Below are 18,213 nucleotides of genomic sequence, written 5' to 3'. Positions count from 1 at the left end.
TTAATATTAGTTGGATACAAGGAATGAGTACCTAACACTAAATGTTACCAAAAAAAAAAAAAAAAGATGGAGATATAGCCATTGAATTGCTAATCTGGCAGTCATTAGCATGCTTTGCTAAAGTGATCTTAGTGAAGTGCTGGGGCAAAGGGATCATTCAGAATGGAGAAAAGAAAAACTGCTTACTTTTTAGATTTCTTTTCCCATTTGACTATAAGGTGCTCCCACTTGCTTGTTCTTATGCCATAAATTGCCTACAGTGCTGATGTATTCTATGGATTCATAGCTACAACCATAACTTGCCTTCAACTCGAACTACCTTAAATATTGACAGACTCTATAGGGCTTGGATTTAGTAAATCCAAGTATAAATTTCATCACTTGTATGAATTTATGTGAGTTTCTAAACTCCAAATATCTATATCCTCAATTATAGAATAGAGTACTGGTAGTATCTATCTCAGATAAATGTGAGAATTAAATCAACTATGTTAACATATTATGTTAATATGTGAAAGTCACAATAATTAGAGAATAGCTCATAGAAGGGAAATTTTGGCTTTGTGTGTACAGGTTAGCTTCTTTGTGTGGGATCATTTTTCTGGAAACATCATTCAAATTCTAATAAAACAAATAAATATTTATTGAGCACTAATTTATAAAGTACTTGGCTGTATACTGATTAATCATGAACATGTATAACACTTACTATCCAGTTCAAGTTAGATAATAATATTTAAGTGTCTGTATTATAATGAGATTATGTGACAGTAATTTTCATGCTAGTAAGGAAAACAAGAAAGTTAATAAAAAGATTTTTTTCTTTAAAAGAGTCATTTTGTTAAGAGAAGTCTCTCTTGAAAGTCCACATTAAAGTTCAGCTATTACATGAGTAATAGAATAATTATGGTTATACATATGAGTCAATAAAAATGGCTAGTTGAAATAGTTATGCTAATCATTTCTTAGAACTTATCCATCCAAAGGAATGCTGACTTCTCTGTGTAGCTATGTGAACTGCCGGTCATTAAGGAAAGTATTCTGTGCAGCCCCTCTGAACTCAGCAGATGTGTTAACATCAAGATAAATGATGCCAAATAGAACTAGTGAAGTAAAGAATTTCTCCTTTCAAATCTTTGGCCATCTCTGACCCACTACATATATATTTTTATTATGCATTCCATGAAAAGAATGTCCAGTGTCTGGAACATCCATCAGCAGTGCTCATCCTGGCAGGCCTTTGTAACAGTGGGAAGCCAAAGTCTCTTACAGAGTCATGGCCGTAAAGCACACATGAGCATTGACCAGGCAATACACTGGCCCAAGCCCAGCTCCAGCGGACCAGGCATGCACAGCCAGAAAATGTATTCATCAATCTTCTAGCACTGTGGCCATTTCAGTCCATTCCCACAGTAAGACCTCTCTCACAGCTGGAAATGGTAACAAAGCAAGTAGAGAAAGAAGATATGAACATGACATTTACATCACTCTGACAGATGAGGAAGCTGATCGTCATCAGATGGATCCTTCTTAAATTCTGTCGAACTATTCCACTGTAGTATTTTCAATGACTCCACACAAGGCCTCCTGGCTTTTTGTAGCCTTAGAGTCACTGGTCTTCCCAACTAAAATTCCTAAATTTCTACCCTTTCCCCTACATTCTCCACTTTCTCTCTTGCATATTATCCAGTCAGCACACTGTTCCTTTCTTTTTTCTTGAAGCACAAAGTCCACATTAAAGTTCAGCTACTATTATAATTCTGTGTTCTCATTACAATAAAGGCTCTCAAACATGGTATCTGTGCTTACTACTTCAGTGTTCTCCTCCTCTTACAACTTCTTGCTTACTTTTGAAAGATCTCAAATCAGCTTCAGTTGCTAGTGTTCCACTGAAACTTCTCAGTAATAACCTGCACATTGCCAAGGCTAGTGGAAAACTTCCAGTTCTCATGTTACAAGAGTGTGGCATAATTAGTCATTCTCTTTATTTAATATAGTTTTTCCAGCTACTCTTTGGGCAGAAGACAAATATCTAGAATGCATGAAGAACTCAAAAGATTACCCCTCCCCCCAAAAAAGAAAGCCAATCAAAAAATGGGCAGTTGAAAAGGATAGGTGCTTTGACTGGTGTCATTGGCCAATACATACAAAAAATACTCAGCAATAGAGAAATGCAAATACAAAACAACACCAAGATTCCATCGTATTTCAGAAAGAATGGCCATTATTAAGATAAAACAATAGCAACAGCAAATACCTGTGAGGTTATGTGGGGAAAGGGACATTTCTACATTGCTGGTAAGAATGTAAACTAGTGCAGCAAGTCAATATGGAGATTCCTTAAGTAATTAAAAATAGAGATTTCATTTGATTCAGCTACATATTCTGGGTGTCATCACAAAAGAGTTAAAGATATCACATGAATTAATACTACTACTACTACTAATAACAAAATAATGCAAATAGGGAAAGAGGATTTAGAGACAGAGGGAGGTGGATGGTAAGGAGAAGGGGGATTTTTTAAAAATTAAGTTGTGTTACACATGTGTACCTACTCCTTAACATGAATGTAAAATTTATATACAGCAAACATGTACTAATGATTTTTTAAAATATTATTTTCAATGGGAATCTGGGTCAGAAGAAACCAAATCTGTAATTTTGAATTGTAATCCTATGATCCACCCACAGTGGTACTTTGGCTCATAAACTTAAACTTGTTTTAAGGATTTGGAGAAGATGGCTGTGATTGTGTTTGTGTGGTGAAGATGGCAGCTGTTGTGTTTGTCAACAACGTGGTGTTTGTGAACCAAAACAAGTTTTGTTTAATGCTTTTCTGTGAGAACCAAAGGGTTCTTAAGCAGAAACATTCATGAGGCATTACTGTAACACAGAACTGTATATGGTTTTGGCAAAGAAATTCATCATTTTGAGTCTAAAAGAAAATTCAAACACCTGTATCTGGGAAGCCAGGTACGGTGGTACGCTCTAGTAATGTCAGCAGTGTGGGAGGCTGAGGCAGGAGAACTGCAAGTGCAAGCCCATCCTGTGCAACTTAGCAAATGCTGTCTAAACATAAACATTTAAAAGGACTGAGGATGTAGCTGAGTTCCTGTGTTCAATCCCTAGTACCACACACACACACACACACACACACACACATACATCTACATGTGCACATACAAATAAAAAACAAGAACTATTACAGATATCATGCTACAGTGATAACCTGCATGTCCATGTTTATAGCAGCATAATATGCAATAGCTAAAACAAGGAAGTTGCTTAGATGCCAATAAATAGATAGATAGACATAGAAAATGTGATAGCCAGGTGTGGTGACATGAGCCTTTAACACCAGCGTGGGGGAGGCTAAGGCCGGAAAATAGCCACAAGGTCAAGACCACCCTTGAGTACATAGCAAGTTCAAGGCTATTCTGAACTATCTAGTAAGATCTTTTCTCAAAAAACAACAAAAATACAACAACAACAAGAAAAAAAAAAAAAAACCACAGGAAAAATGTGCTATATATGCTACTCAGCCATTAAAAGGATACATTTGAGCCGTTTGTTGGAAAATTGATTTGTTAGCACCATAATGCTAACAAATAAATTAGACACAGAAGACTAAATAGTGCATAGTATCTCTTATATGAGAAACATAAAGTATAAGTAATTCAAAAAACAAAATAACTAAATGACAGAAAACAAGCAGATAGTCTTTGTGGAGAAGGAAAGAGAATTTAGGGATGGAGCTAGACAGGAGGGCAGAGACCATAAAGACTATAAAGATGAAGACTTAATACTTATATGCACTGTTTTCCATGATGAATGTGTTTGTGTCACAAATATGTAATAATAACAATTGCTCACTGATCCAACAAAGGTAATGCAAATTTTTTTTTTCATTTTGTCTCTGAGCTGACACATGCTCCTGACGTCTCCCTGCATAAAGGTTACTACTTAGTCACCTCTTTTCCTTCCAGTGTCCCTAACTGGGAATGCTCCAGGATTTGGCTCTTGGCTACCTCTTTCTTGTTAATGCTTTCTTTGTGTCTCTCACTAATTCCACAACTTTGGATGCATATGTGTTTCACTAAGATTTAAATTTGCACCAGCACTAACCTCTTTTCTGACTTGCAGGCTTACATGTTCAATTACTCCTTGGAAAATTCCTTTTGGGTTTTAGAGACTGTGTCACAGTAAATATATCCCACAGGATCTTTTAATTGTCACTCTCACCCCAAACTGGCTATTTTTTGAATCCCTAATATCTGCCATTTCCCCAGCTGTGCCAGCAACCTCCACTTTTTAAATCCCACCTCGCTATATTTTACACCCTACAGTTAACTAATCAGGAAATCCTCTTAGTTTTTCAATTTTTCTCTGTCTGCCTTGAACCATTTTTCATCTCCCCCAGTACTAACAGCCTAATCTTAGCCACAGTGCTTCCAAGCTGTCCACCCTGCTTCTGTTCCTGCAAACTTGTACTGTATTTCTCATAAACCAGCCAGAGGAAACTTTGAGTGAAGTAGATGTCATTATGTCATTTCAGTATTCAAATCCTAAAAATAATTTTCAAGCTTAGAACAATATTCAGATCTCCCCTATGACATTTGATACCTGCGTGACTCTCTAGAACATATAAGAAGCTCCTTTTCTGCACTCTTCCCCTTGCTCCTGGCCTTCTTGGGCTTTCTGTATTGTGACTGGAATCTTCGGACCTCAGAGCTCTTGCAGTTTCCGTACCCTACATCTGGATACCATGCCCCATATATTAGCATGAGTAACTCCTCTCTATCTGTAAGTGCTACGTCAGTAGCAACCACTCCAAGGTCTTGAGAACACTGTTTGAAAAAGCACTTGCTACCTGCTATTTGATTTCATGTTCCTTTAAATTACTTCCTAGTGGTCATTTTTTGACTGATATTTTAAAGTATGCATACACAATTGAGATTTTGTTATTTGTATGTATTTTTATCATCTTCTCCATTTAAATTTAACCTCCTTGAAAGTAAAGGCATTACTGATTTTGTTCATTCCTGTCCCTGAATCCTATTGTGCCTAACAAACACATAAGAGGTATTGAACCAGTAATTGTTGGGTGGAGTAGATGAAAATGTATTGAAGTCTACACAGTTACAGCTTACTAGATAGAGGCTTCAAGTGGTTGTGCAGAATTGCTGGGCTTATTCAGGAATCTTCTTTCTGATCCTTGTCCTGGTCCTCACTCTGTTATCAACTGTTGAGTTCACCCAGTTACAGGAACATTATACCGCGAAACCTCTTGTGATAATGGAATGCTATTGTCTGCACAGGCTGCTGCGGTGCCAGTAGCCAGTATTGACACTTGAAAATGTTAAAATTTCTAATTGACTTTAATTTAATTATTAAATCTATGCTTTTATTGAGGCATAATGTTTGTATATATTACAGAGCAGAGTACAATGATTGATACATGTATACAAGATTACATGATTATAACCTCTAAGGGAATACTGACCATCTGTAAAGAACAGTAAGATATTTTTTAATATCAGAGCAATCACTAAGGAAAAAATATCAATAATGGTCATAATCAACATAGTGTCCTGAACACCTATCTTAAAATACAAAAATGAAAAAACAGAAAGAAGCGAGGCTTGTAATTTGGTCAAAAGACTCAGTCCTCAACATTACCTCCTCCCCAATAAAACAAAGATGCCTAACTGCCCACCTTCTCTGAAGTTATAAATAGCTCTATACCTCTGCCAATATTTCTTTTGCTTTTTTCCTTCTTCTTTTTCTTTTGTATTTTGAATCAAACTCACAACCTCTTACTTGTCAGGCAGGTGCTATCCTGCTGAGGTAACACCCGACCCATCTGCCTATATTTCTGGCTGGCTACCTCTATCTTTTTTTAAAATGATGTCAGTACATTTTAATCACACACAGTAATTATAGTCATCTGGAGACTGGTGATGTGCCTATCACATCTTTATTATTTTTGCTCTCCTCCATCCACCAGCTTCCTTTCTCTTATCTTCAGATTCCCTTCCAATCACCAGTCTACCATCTTGTTTCTTAACACATCTCTTTCATTCTGCTGTTTGAATTATTTGTACTTTTGATCTTCCATTTTGGAGAAACCTTGTGATATTTAGCCTACTGTGTCTAATTTGTTTCATTTAGTTATGGTCTCAAGATCAATGCATTTCCTACAAATTATTCAAATATATTCTTTATGTCTAAGCAGTGTGCCATTGTCCCTGTTGTGCCAGTGCTTCTATATATAATTTGTTGTACCTTTTCTTCTGTTGATGAGCTGCTTCTGCAATTTGGTTATTATTAGTTGAGCTGCTATAAAAATGGGCATGCATGTGTCACTCTAATACAATGATTCTCTCTTTCAGAAAGATACCTGGAAGACATATAGCTAGATCAGAGGAAATTTTTACTTTTAGTCTTCTGAGGAAATTCTGTGTTTATTTCCCTCATATTTGTAGTAATTTACATTCCTACCAACAATATAAAGATACCTTTTTTCCTCAGAACCTCACTAGCATTTAATGTCTTAAAATCCTTGATTACAGCCACTCATACAGGAGTAAGGTAGGATCTCAGTGTTATTTTGGTTTGCATTTCTCTAATTGCCAAACATGCTGGACATTATTTTCATATATGTTCTTAATGGCCATTTGTACTTCCTTCAAGAAATGTCCACTCTTTTCAGTTGGGTGTTTTATTTTTTGGAGGGCTGAGTTCTTTGTTCCTTATACATTCTAGGTATTAGTCCTCTGAGTAGCAGCTGAGAATACTTTTTCCCATTCTGTAGGTGGTCTCCTCACTCTGCTGTTTGTTTCCATTGCTGTACAGAAGCGTGTCAATTTGATGTAATACATTTGTTGGAACTTAGTATTATGTCATCTACAATTAAGGTTCTGTTCAAAAAACCCTTGCCCATGCCTATGTCTTCATGAGTTCTACCAATCTTTTCTTGCGGTAGATTCAGATTTCTTTTTGTTGTTTTTTTTAATCTAGGTCTGCTGGGTGTGGTGATGCACATTTGTATCCCAGCATTCAAAGGGTTGAGGCAGGAGGACCACCATTAGTTTGAAGTCTACCTAGGCTTCATAATTTGTTCATTTGATACATTTTTATTTAATTTTAGCATAGGGTAAGAAATGTGGATCTAGATTCACTCCTCTGCATGTGGATAACTAGTTTTCCCAGTACCATATGTCAAACAGGCTATTTTTTTTTCTCTCCCACATATTTTACTGGCCGCTTTATCAAGAGTTAAATGATTGTCTTTGCAACTTCTATGTTATTTTACTTATCATTATGTCTGCTTTTGTACCAGAGTTATGCTGTGTTTTTAGCATCATAGTTTTGTAGTATAAATGGAACTCTGGGATTGAAATGTTTCTTACTTTGCTTTTGTTGCTCAGGATTTTGTTGACTACTTTTGGTCTCTTCTGGTTCCATATAAATTTATTGTTTCTAATTCTGTGAAGAATCCTGATCTTGTTTTCATTGGAATTACATTAAATACTTATGGAAATATGGCAATTTTGGCAGTGTCAGTTCTGCCTATCTAAGAATAGGGAATGTCTTTATATTTTGCAATGTTCTTTTTGATCTTTTTTTTTTTTTTCAGAGCAATATGAATCATCCTTACATCTCTGGGATGAAACTAGCTTGGTTGTGGTATATGATGTTGTTCTCTGTTTGCAAATATCTTGTTGAGGATTCTTGTTCATGAAAGAACGTTCATGAAGGAAATTTGCCAGACTGAATCAAGAAAATTACATACCCCGAATAGCAGGCAATAAACTAGAGAGAATAATAAAACGTCTGCCGATTGATAAAAGTACAAGACTGAAGAATCCATTGCCAAAGTTTAACATAACTTCAAGACAGAATTAATGTTAATACTTCTCAAAGTCTTTCAGGAAACTGGTCGAGTATTTAGGTTTTCCTACATATAAAATCCTGTTATCTGAAAACATGAATAATTTGACTTCTTCCTTTCCAGTTTGAATGCCCTTTATTTCTTTCCCTTCTCTTGTTTTTCTTGCTAAGACCTCCAGTGCCTTATCGAATATTAATAGAGAAAGAGGATATCATAGTACGAATATTAGTAGCTATATTTAAGTATCAAATTGAACAGCATGAGAGTAAATCAAAGGAGCAGATGACTATCTGCCACAACTTTAACAAGATCTTTTCTAGTAAATATAAGTGAATCTAAATTTCCTGGTTCCATTGTCCTTTTTTTGTAGCTTGTACATGCTTATAGTATTTTAACAACACAAAAATAGAAAATATAAAACACGTCTTTTAAAATGTGTTCAAGGCAAGAGTCCAGTTCTCTAGCACAGGAAAGATGCTCTGGCAGAAGGCTACCTGGCAAATGAGGAGGCCAACAAAATGCAAATGTAATGGTTTTCACTAGAGTCAGGCAGAAAAGCCATGGATTTTTGTATATTTCCACTTAACTATACACTGCTTTCCTTCTCTACAGCCGGTTCTGATCTGAGTCCCTGGATATGCATAGTTTTACTCAGAAACCAAAGTGAAAACACAAAAATATTTATCTAACATTCCCTCTAGAACAGCAAATAGTTGCTGCAATTTGACATAATACAATTTAACATATGCAAGCCTTATAAACAAAGGGGTAATATTTATACTATTTCTCCTTTGATAAAAAAAGAATAAATGTTTAAAAATAGTATTCCTTAGAGTGTATAAGAAGAAACAAAAAAACCCTATCTGGGTAACTTATTTTCATTCAGGATGAACACGGGCATAGAAAAGAAAGGAGCTTCTTTTACATTATCCACTCAATACAACTTATTATACCCTGATCTACTTTTTGAAGAAGCAAATCAGAAGATATTCCAGAGTGACAGAAAAATGTCAAACCTCCTAATTTTCTTCTAATGAATCAGGGCAATCTACATTTACCAAACGGTTGCTCTAAGTAGACCAGAATTTCCTAACCCCTGCACTATCGACTGTGTGTACCAGATAATTCTTGTTATAAGACACCATCTCATGCACTGTAGGATGTTTAGCAACATCATTATCTTCCAACTAATAGATGCCAATAACAACCACCGTGTGTCCCCAGAAGTGCCGCCAGGCACTATTCAATCTCCTTTGTAGAGCTGAAATCACCCCAGGTTGAGGGCCAGTAAAGTGAAGGCAATCTAGTCCATCACACTCCTCTCCTTTCCTAAATTTGCCTGGATCTTGGCCTTTTAAACTTCTCCTCTCAGCGTGCTTGACACAATGAGATTCTCTTGGACCCGACAGCATTTTTAATTGGTTGACCTTGGCATTAACTCAAATTTTACACTTGCCTGCTGATGTCTCTATCTCAGACCCAACACATTTGTCTCAATATCTAGCCAATCCTCAGACTGTGGTACCTATTTCCATGACTGTCTCAAGGTATTTGCCTCTACCAGATCTCGAAAGCAAAAACAGGTTATCCGATCATCTGGGAAAAAAATGATTGAATTTTTTACTCGCATTTCCTATTATCTTACATAAATTAAACAAATACCTTATCTCAGTTTACTTTTCTTCAAATAAAAATGCCTTTTTTTTGCCCTAAATGTGTCAAAGGTTTGCAGTTTCAAATAGATGACTATTATTAAGTTGCTTTGAAAGATAAAAAATTCCACAAATAGAAATTACAATATTAGCAATATTCTTCAAATTACAGATGCACAAACGTTTGCAATCCTCAAACAATCTCGTTACCAAAAATTTGAAATTGAACGTGAGCTTCTGCCTGTCCTTTCTCACACAGCAACGATGTGCTAAAATTTTGTAGAACTGGAATTTAAGGTATCTCTTACTGCCTTGGCATCAGCAAACTTGTCTTCAAAATTCAATTCAGCAACAAAAGTACCACCGTCAGAGGAGTCTTGTGCATTGCCTGAGGGGAAAATATTTTGCAGGTGTACTTAGCTGCCCTCATAACTGGTCAGCTCCATACTCATAGTTGGAGTTTAAATGGCTGAAAATCCCTCTGTTTTCCTCTTCAAGAAGAAATGCGCCTATTCTCTTCAATTATACAATCTAACTGTGAGAAATGTTCAATAAATACACCAGAGGGCGCACTTTGGCATATGGTTACTTAGTCGCCTCCAGTAACTACTTCCTTACCTGTAACCTCTAGGCCTCTGCGCACTGTGTGGGCCAGAATGGACAAGTGGTGTGTGTGTGTGCGTGTGTGCACTCGAAATGAGGATCCTGCCAGGCACTTGGCCAAAGTTTAAGCATTGCTTGACCACATTTGTGATTCTGCAAAGAATACAGAGAGAAACAGCTTCTTTTTATGGGTCTTTGTTCCCTTGAATAGCGTTGGAGAAGTACCACCTAGAACCTCTGCACCTATGAAATACGACCAGATTCGCTCATGAATCTGAACAAACACAAGCAGGAAAAGTAACCTTGACAAAGTGTGTCTGAGCTTTTCAAGAGATGGGCCTGTACCAGAGGGTCAGAGCCTTGCCTTGTTTTATGCAACTTGGAAATGAAGAGAATATTTGTGTGATATTCAGATGTGTTACCCATAGAATGTGAGCACCTAAGATAGACAAGCAAGGAGAAATAGGTCGAAAGGTACTGCACACAGTTAAAAACAGCCCCCGAAGCAAAGGTGTGTGCTTTTGGCACTGTGTTCCCCTCAGTCATTCTAAGTGGCCATTTGGCTCACTGTATAAGGCAGTCAACTTTTCTCACCGATGGGATACAGGGGTTATAATACTTCATTCACTTCCTCAATCCACTCAAAGTTAGCAGTTATTTCTACTATGAAAGCAAAATTGACTTTCATGTTAATACTTTTCTATTTAAAAAAAGAATAAAAAAAAGAAAAGGAACAGAAAAAAGGAAAAGAAAGAGAAAGATAGCTCACCATCACTATTAGCATAGGAACTTTTTTCTCTGCGGAGTGTTAATTTTGTGTTTTGCTTATGTTTTTAACTCTTTCCCTCCCCCACCTCTCCAGTCACTGGACCTTTCTTGGATGATGTCAGATGATGTCACAAATCTAACCTTCCATTACACACTCTTACTGAGCCAACACAGCTGAATTCTCAGTTAACTATGAAGTTTAAATTGGTAACTTCAAATCTGTTCTATAAATTTCAGCCACAGCTGATTTGGCTAGAATTTCAGTGTTATCTTCATTTGTGAATTTTTAAAAGGAAGAGACAAAATGAACCAAACTTTAATGATCTGCTTATGGATTTGTATGAACCATCACACTCAAATTTTTTTCTTTGAAAAGAATGTTCCCATAAATATTTTTCCTCTTTCATTATTTTACAATTTATTATGGCTATGGAGGCACAAATTTGGCCAGTGACTTAGGAAACCGAGAAACTATATTTATAACTAGACAAGTACATAATGTAAACATACTGCTCTAAAAGAATACTTCTATATTGGAGTATTTGAGCTCGAGGAATGAAGGATTTTATTTTCTTGAAACGCAGTCAAAGAAACAGAGTGTGGTAGAGTAATCCACAGGAAAGACATCAGAGTTGTGGGGGAAATTATATATCTGTGCTAACCAGTGAACAGAGCTTATTAGGAGTTGGAAGTTAGACGATCCTATTAAAAAGCACATTAAAGGAATATAAGCATTTTCCCAGAAAGACATGTTTTAAGAAGAAGTATGGGATGTCAGTTGTCTTAAATTACTAGCTCTGTCGGAAGAATTCCTTTCTGCTTCTCTGGAGATAAGAATAAGCTATAGCTCCCTATCTTTGAAAACACATTTCATAGCATTTGCCTCCTTGAGTAACCAAAGATCCCTGCCTAGTTACCCGAATCCTGAAGAATCCCATGGAATGAGATGGTCTGACCCAGTCACAAGCAATTACTGAAGGGTTTTGAAGAACATTAACTGCAAATTATCTTATAAATTTAAAGATTACCTGAAAAGAGATATTGTAAAATTGGAACTCATATAACAAAATAAAGAAATATGACATATGTTGGTCCATTAATCCCCTTGTTTACAGACAAGGAGTACTTTGAAGATCTTATTAAGAATAGAATTTATAGTTTTAAGGAACAGAGACCACATAAATGTATTATTCTGCCCCACAAAATCAAAACAGATAATTTATAAGCAAATATTCATGGCCACTGTACCTCTTAAAACTGAAAAACACTTTTCTTACATCCAGTTTTCTTGTAATTTCTGATACTTTTTAGCAACACATGCCTAGATTTACCTGGTGGTTATCGGATTATTTTAGAGGTTGCATGAATCATTACACAAGTCAGTTTTGACTCACTTCCCTTTCAGACAGATGTGGTTTTGCAACATTTCATAAAATTAAAATTTTAACAAAATAGAAAAAAAACATATATGAGAAGAGTAGAAATATTTATTTATTTATTATTTAAAGAAAGATTAAACAAAACAGAAAATAGGTAGAAATAGTACACACATTCAGAGAAAAAAAAGAGTAAGAAATCACTAGCTGATGTTGTAGTTTTACAAATAGTTGTTCAAGGTACAAAAATGGAACATGTAAAGCGGGAATTCAAACAGAGAGACTGCAAAAAGTTCTAATCAACTGTCCAACAAAAACTTAGTAACATGGTTGTCAATCCTATACATTTAAACATACATGGAGTTATCTGCATGTATTTAAATATACATGCAGTTCATTTATGCTTAGATTAAACTAACTAAAGCAGGTTAAAATCATTTTGAACAAAGAATAGTAGTATTGCTGGATTTCACTTCATGATACTCCATGATCAGCACTGGGTACTGTAGTGTCTTCTCTTTAAAACTGAATTTAAAGAAAGACTAAAAAAACAGAAAACGGGTAGAAATAATACATAATTTCAAAGAAAAATAAACAGTAGGAAATCACTAGTTGATGATTACAGATTGTCTTCTTACAAATAGTTATTCAAGATACTAAATTGGAGCATATAAAGTGGGGATTCAAACAGTAAGATTGCAACCAGTACTGTTCAACTATTCAACAAAAACTTAGAAATATGGTTATCAATCCTCTACACTTAAACATATATGCAGTTACCCATATCCTCAATTATGTTGACTCTCAATAAACCCAAGCAGGCTAATATCACTCTGAACAAAGAATAACACTATTGCTGGGTTTCACATTATGACACTCCCTTTCAGTGTCTCCTTTTCTTCAAAGTGTCTATTCATTTCATCAGTTGTCTTAAGATCAGTTCTCATAAACTGTTTATAGATTCTACACATGCAGGGTCTTAACATGTCTTTTTTTTTTTAATTTTGAAAGTAGCAAATATGCAACAGTGCAAGACAGAATCAAACCAGTCGAGATAATGCAGTGAAATTGGTACAGGATTTCACAGTAGGATACTGGGATAGTAGTACTAAGTACTATGGTATATCTTTTTAACAATAGCTACCCAGTCAATTACGTATTGTAAAATCAAACCAAAAATAGAACATTGTAAAACCAATTGAGAATACTGAATAGAGCAAAAGAAATATAACAAAAAGTGAAAACAACCTATGCCTTCAAACAGAAGATAGAAGGAAATCCCCCATATTTGCTATACTGCATATGGTCATGCTCCCAAGAGATGTTGAAATATCTATTCCTAGTAGGTAAGCGGGGAGGGGGCAGGTGGGAGAAGGGTGCTTGATTTTCAGCTCGAGTGGAAGTTGGCTCACAGGTAAGCTGCAGGTGCTTATCAAGAGGGCAGGTGAATAAGCTGCCTGAGTCCTTCCATGGTCGGAGCTCTGGAGCTCTGTTCTCCTCCTGGCCCGCGTTGCAAATGCTTACCAAGAGGACGGGTGAATAAGCTGCCTGAATCCCTCCATGGCCGGAACTCTGGAGCTCTGTTTGAGTAGAAATATTTAACATTTAGCTCAAATGACACTCAAGATTTAAGTTTACTATCCAGAGACTTAAAGAGTACTAAATTTTGAAACAGAATGTGACATAGCTAATTGTTCAAGGAGAAGATATTGAAGAGTTTGCATGGGTACCATATCTTTTTATGAGTTATGAGTCATACCTTAATTGCATTAAAGTACACTTCTCAAGAAAGTTCTTGAACCCATTAATAGTTGGGAAGTGACTGCTGAGTCAGAGATGCTTTTTTAAAGTTGATTGTATCATTATTGTTCTAGAATGTAACTTAAAATCCTCACATGGTGAGAGATTGCTTGGGCTGGAGAATTTGAGAGCCGGGAGAATGAAGACTAATCATTGGGGAAATGAGGTCTCCAGGACAGAAGGTATGAGCTGCAGTCAAGGAGGCAACTACAAATAAAATGCAGATGTCACTACTGTTACTTATTAGTATTTTACTGACTGTTTATCTTTTCTGTGGATTATTCTACCACACTCTGTTTATTCCGATTATGAATTGAGGTCTTTTGCCATCTAACTCTTATAAGGATTTGGAAGCTTCTGACCTATGGTTGATTATTCAAGTCACAAGACTATGTGAAATAAAGCTCATGCTACTGGATGAGAAATTACTTTGGTGTCTTTGGTCATCAATTAGGATAAAAACTATTTTGGAGAAGTGGAAGCCACAAAAAGTAGATAGCTCTGTACTAAAGAATGAAGTATGCTTTTCTAATATGTTTACCTCTTACTAGAAGGAGAGAAAAACATTAACGAGTATTTTATAAGTTATCTGACTATAGAGAAAGAAATTTCATACAGGCACATTCACTGAAACTATGATTGCAAATGTCAACATCTCAGTTTTTAGCTAACCAAAAAAAAATTTGGTTTACTTTTGAAAGTGGTGGAAATAGAAAATTAAGAATTTTATTTACAAACTAGCTGCTTCTTACATCTTTTTCAATGTTGGATTAGGAAAAATTTCCTAATCCTAATTAGGAAAATTCCTAATTAGGAAAAACGTGAAATGAATTAATAGTAGACATCAGACTTTCACAAATCGTCATCAGTGCCTCAAATAAGATTTTTAAAATGAGGAATGATGGATGTAAATTTGAGGATCAATGTTTATTAGGTGGACATTCTCAATAAAACATTACTTCATTTGTTCAGAAAAATTCTTTTTATTTGCTTGTGCTTGTTGAGTCTTATAATAGTCTTAATTTTCATCATTTCCAAATTTAGGTAATTAAGCAATACTGTGTTTATATTTAAAAACAATCATTTTCCTGTTGTTTCTGACAACAGACAACATCAATGCACAGATAAATATCAATTCATAAAATCAGCATACTTATTTAAAAATTGCAGCAATGGGTTTTCCCCATAATTTTTTATCTTTTTATGTCCACTGCTTCCACAATAGAGACATTTAAAAGTAATAAAACTCAAAATTGTCTCACCCATTACCCTTTGCCAATGCAAAGAACTGCTACATTCTTATCTAGTAACAGTGCCAACTCATTAGGCCCTCTACACACAAAATCTACTGAAACTGCTGGCTATGCCGAGCATGTAATATGTCAACCAGTTCCAAGCCTGACTCTAGAAATTAGCCAAAGTCTTGAGATGAATGGCAATTTTTACTTTTCCTTAAACATGAAGCCACACTTTGAATCATTTTTTATCATCATTAATAGATTTCACTTTCTATCTTAGTCTTTGTAACACATAAAAGACACTGCCTGACTACATTAGTCTCCTTTCCTGACCTCTTGACATCTTTCTATTCCTTCTTAAAATGCCAATGGCATGTGCTTTTTAAAATTTTTAAATTTGTTTGTAAAAGTTTGGCATACTCTCATTTATTTATTCAAAACATATTGGTTGGATTTCTTTCAAATTCACAAGCCATAGCAATGAATCAGTCTCTGTCTTCACACTGCTCAGAGTCTAGTGCTGAAGGCCAGCAAAAGCCATCTAATTGTTGTAAAGAGTGGTGATAAAAGAGCTGCTGCCACATGCATGACCACGATCCACGGGTAGGATCAGAAGAGCCCACCTGCAAGAAATGGAGGTTAAGTTAGAATCTTAAAGAAAATAAGCCACTAAGAGGGTTCAGGCAGAGGGCTACGGATCTGGCAGAAAAGGAAACAGTATGAACTAAATACCTAAATGAGATTGTCCTGACTTTATATCCTAAAGGCCTATGTGTCACTTTTATAAACTCAAATAAGCTCTCTTGTAGGCAAAAGTGCAAGATCTACTTTGGTCTTCATGCATCTCCCCTTTGTAGAACACTTCCCAGTTACTGGAGAATTGAATACCAATTGATGGAGAATAAAAACACGACTGTCATGACTTTGTTGAAAGAACCAGTTTCTAGACTGAGCTAAAGTTGTCAGCATTAAATTCAGCACTTATCAGGGGAGCACAGAGAGGTGAAGAATGGAAAGAAAGAGCACTACTAGGTCAAATGTATATAAAAGTGTTTGGAAAGCCTTAACACTGGGCCCATTGACACTCTGCCTTTTGACATTATTGACTTCCTATATCCATTCTAGGATGAGGCACAGGAATAGAGTGGAACTAAGGAAAAAGAGACCAATATGGACTGATAATCAAGAATTTATAGAAATTTGGGGGCTGGGGATTTAGCTCAGCGGCATAAGCACCTGCCTTGCAAGCAGGTGGTCATGAGTTCAATCCCTGGTACCGATAAAAAAAAAATTATAGAAATCCTATTTCATTCTTCCTTAATCAGTATACCAGAACACACCTTAATGTTCTTATACACCTGCCTTCCCATTGCATGGCACTCAGCAGCAGAATTCACTGTATTTTTTATCCCACTTCATAAAGATACTCACAAAGAGGACTTCCATAAGTATTTCATAAAGTGGCCAGAATGACGGCATGACATCTATGTTTTGACGCATGTTTGGGGGTGTGTTTTGAGGAGGATCAATGGCAGCCTTTTATTCTAGTAAATTGTTTTCATTATAACAAGATAAAAAAGAATTCACTAGAAAAAGCTAGATGGCATTGTTTATATTGCTTTAATATTTAAAATAATATTTTAGATACTGACAGTGATTAGATATACCAATTATAAATTTGCAAATCTTTACACACATAAAAGCAACAAAACGATATGTATCTTTCAAGTTCTTGGGAGAAATATGTATCTATATTTATAAAAGAGCTCTAGGAAGGCAGAAAAGCTGATACCGTAAAAAAATACAGTCCAACTACAAAATAAAAATCATTATTGAATAGAGATAGTACAACAGATACACTAACAATCACTTCCTGGCCTTTTGCTAAGACCAACTGCAGATACACTAACAATTGGAGATGTACCAAGTGATACAGCGGTCCTAAAACAGCTTTTGCAAAGTGCTCCTGGCATCCCAGCACAAGGCTATACGAAGGAACTTTTGCATATATAGCTACTTACAAGGGACTGACTTGTTGGCAATGCTTGGCAACAAGTCTTTTGAAATGTCTTCCACTGACAATGCCATCTGGCCCGGGACACATTGCCAACGAAACGAGAGTGCTTTCTCAGTGTTGATTAGATCTCTCTCCTCTGCTCCTTTGACTCAAGCTTTGACTAAAAATGGAGTTTAGAAAAACGAAATCTATGTACATCTACATATTGTATTCCTGAAATAGGTCTTTATTAAATTATTTTTCAGTAGTAAATAAAAATTTTTAACTTTCTCTATATTTGGCTTTGTGTTAAATGTTCCAAGACCCCTACACAGCTGTTTAAAAACAGTTGTGTCCATTTATTACATCTTGTTTATTAATTCTTAAAAGAATCTATGATGTATAAAAAATGAATGAGAAGGCAATAGAGATACTTTTAATAATAATAGTAGTAAATTGGAATATTGGAGCTAGTACTTATTATAATTCATTATGATATATTTTTGTTGGGCATCACTTATAAATCAGGCTGGCTAGAGAGATATGAAAGATATGTCATAAAGATAAAATTTTGATTCAACAAAAAGAAACAAAAAATATAAATTTGTACATGTTTTATAATGCTTCCTTAGCAATCTATACCATTAAAACTGGCAAACATAAAAGGAAATATACCAAACTCATTCCCAATAGAGTAGCAGTATTTTATACATTTTATCTTAGTGATTAAAAATACAGACAAGATAATTCCAAGTGAGACAGAGGATTTGAACAGAATTAAATCTGATGTGATTTATCTTTGTGCAACCGACCAACAAACAAAAACAAATAATTTGCATACTTTATTAAGCACTGAGAAATAGTAAAGTTTAACTATTTTACAGAA

This window comes from Cavia porcellus, unplaced genomic scaffold (assembly GCF_034190915.1).
Source record: "Cavia porcellus strain 051 isolate PalLab524CR breed Dunkin Hartley unplaced genomic scaffold, mCavPor4.1 scaffold_2, whole genome shotgun sequence".
In the NCBI taxonomy this organism is placed as follows: domain Eukaryota; kingdom Metazoa; phylum Chordata; class Mammalia; order Rodentia; family Caviidae; genus Cavia; species Cavia porcellus.
The sequence above is the reverse complement of the archived record's forward strand: the minus strand, read 5'-3'. Positions refer to the sequence as shown.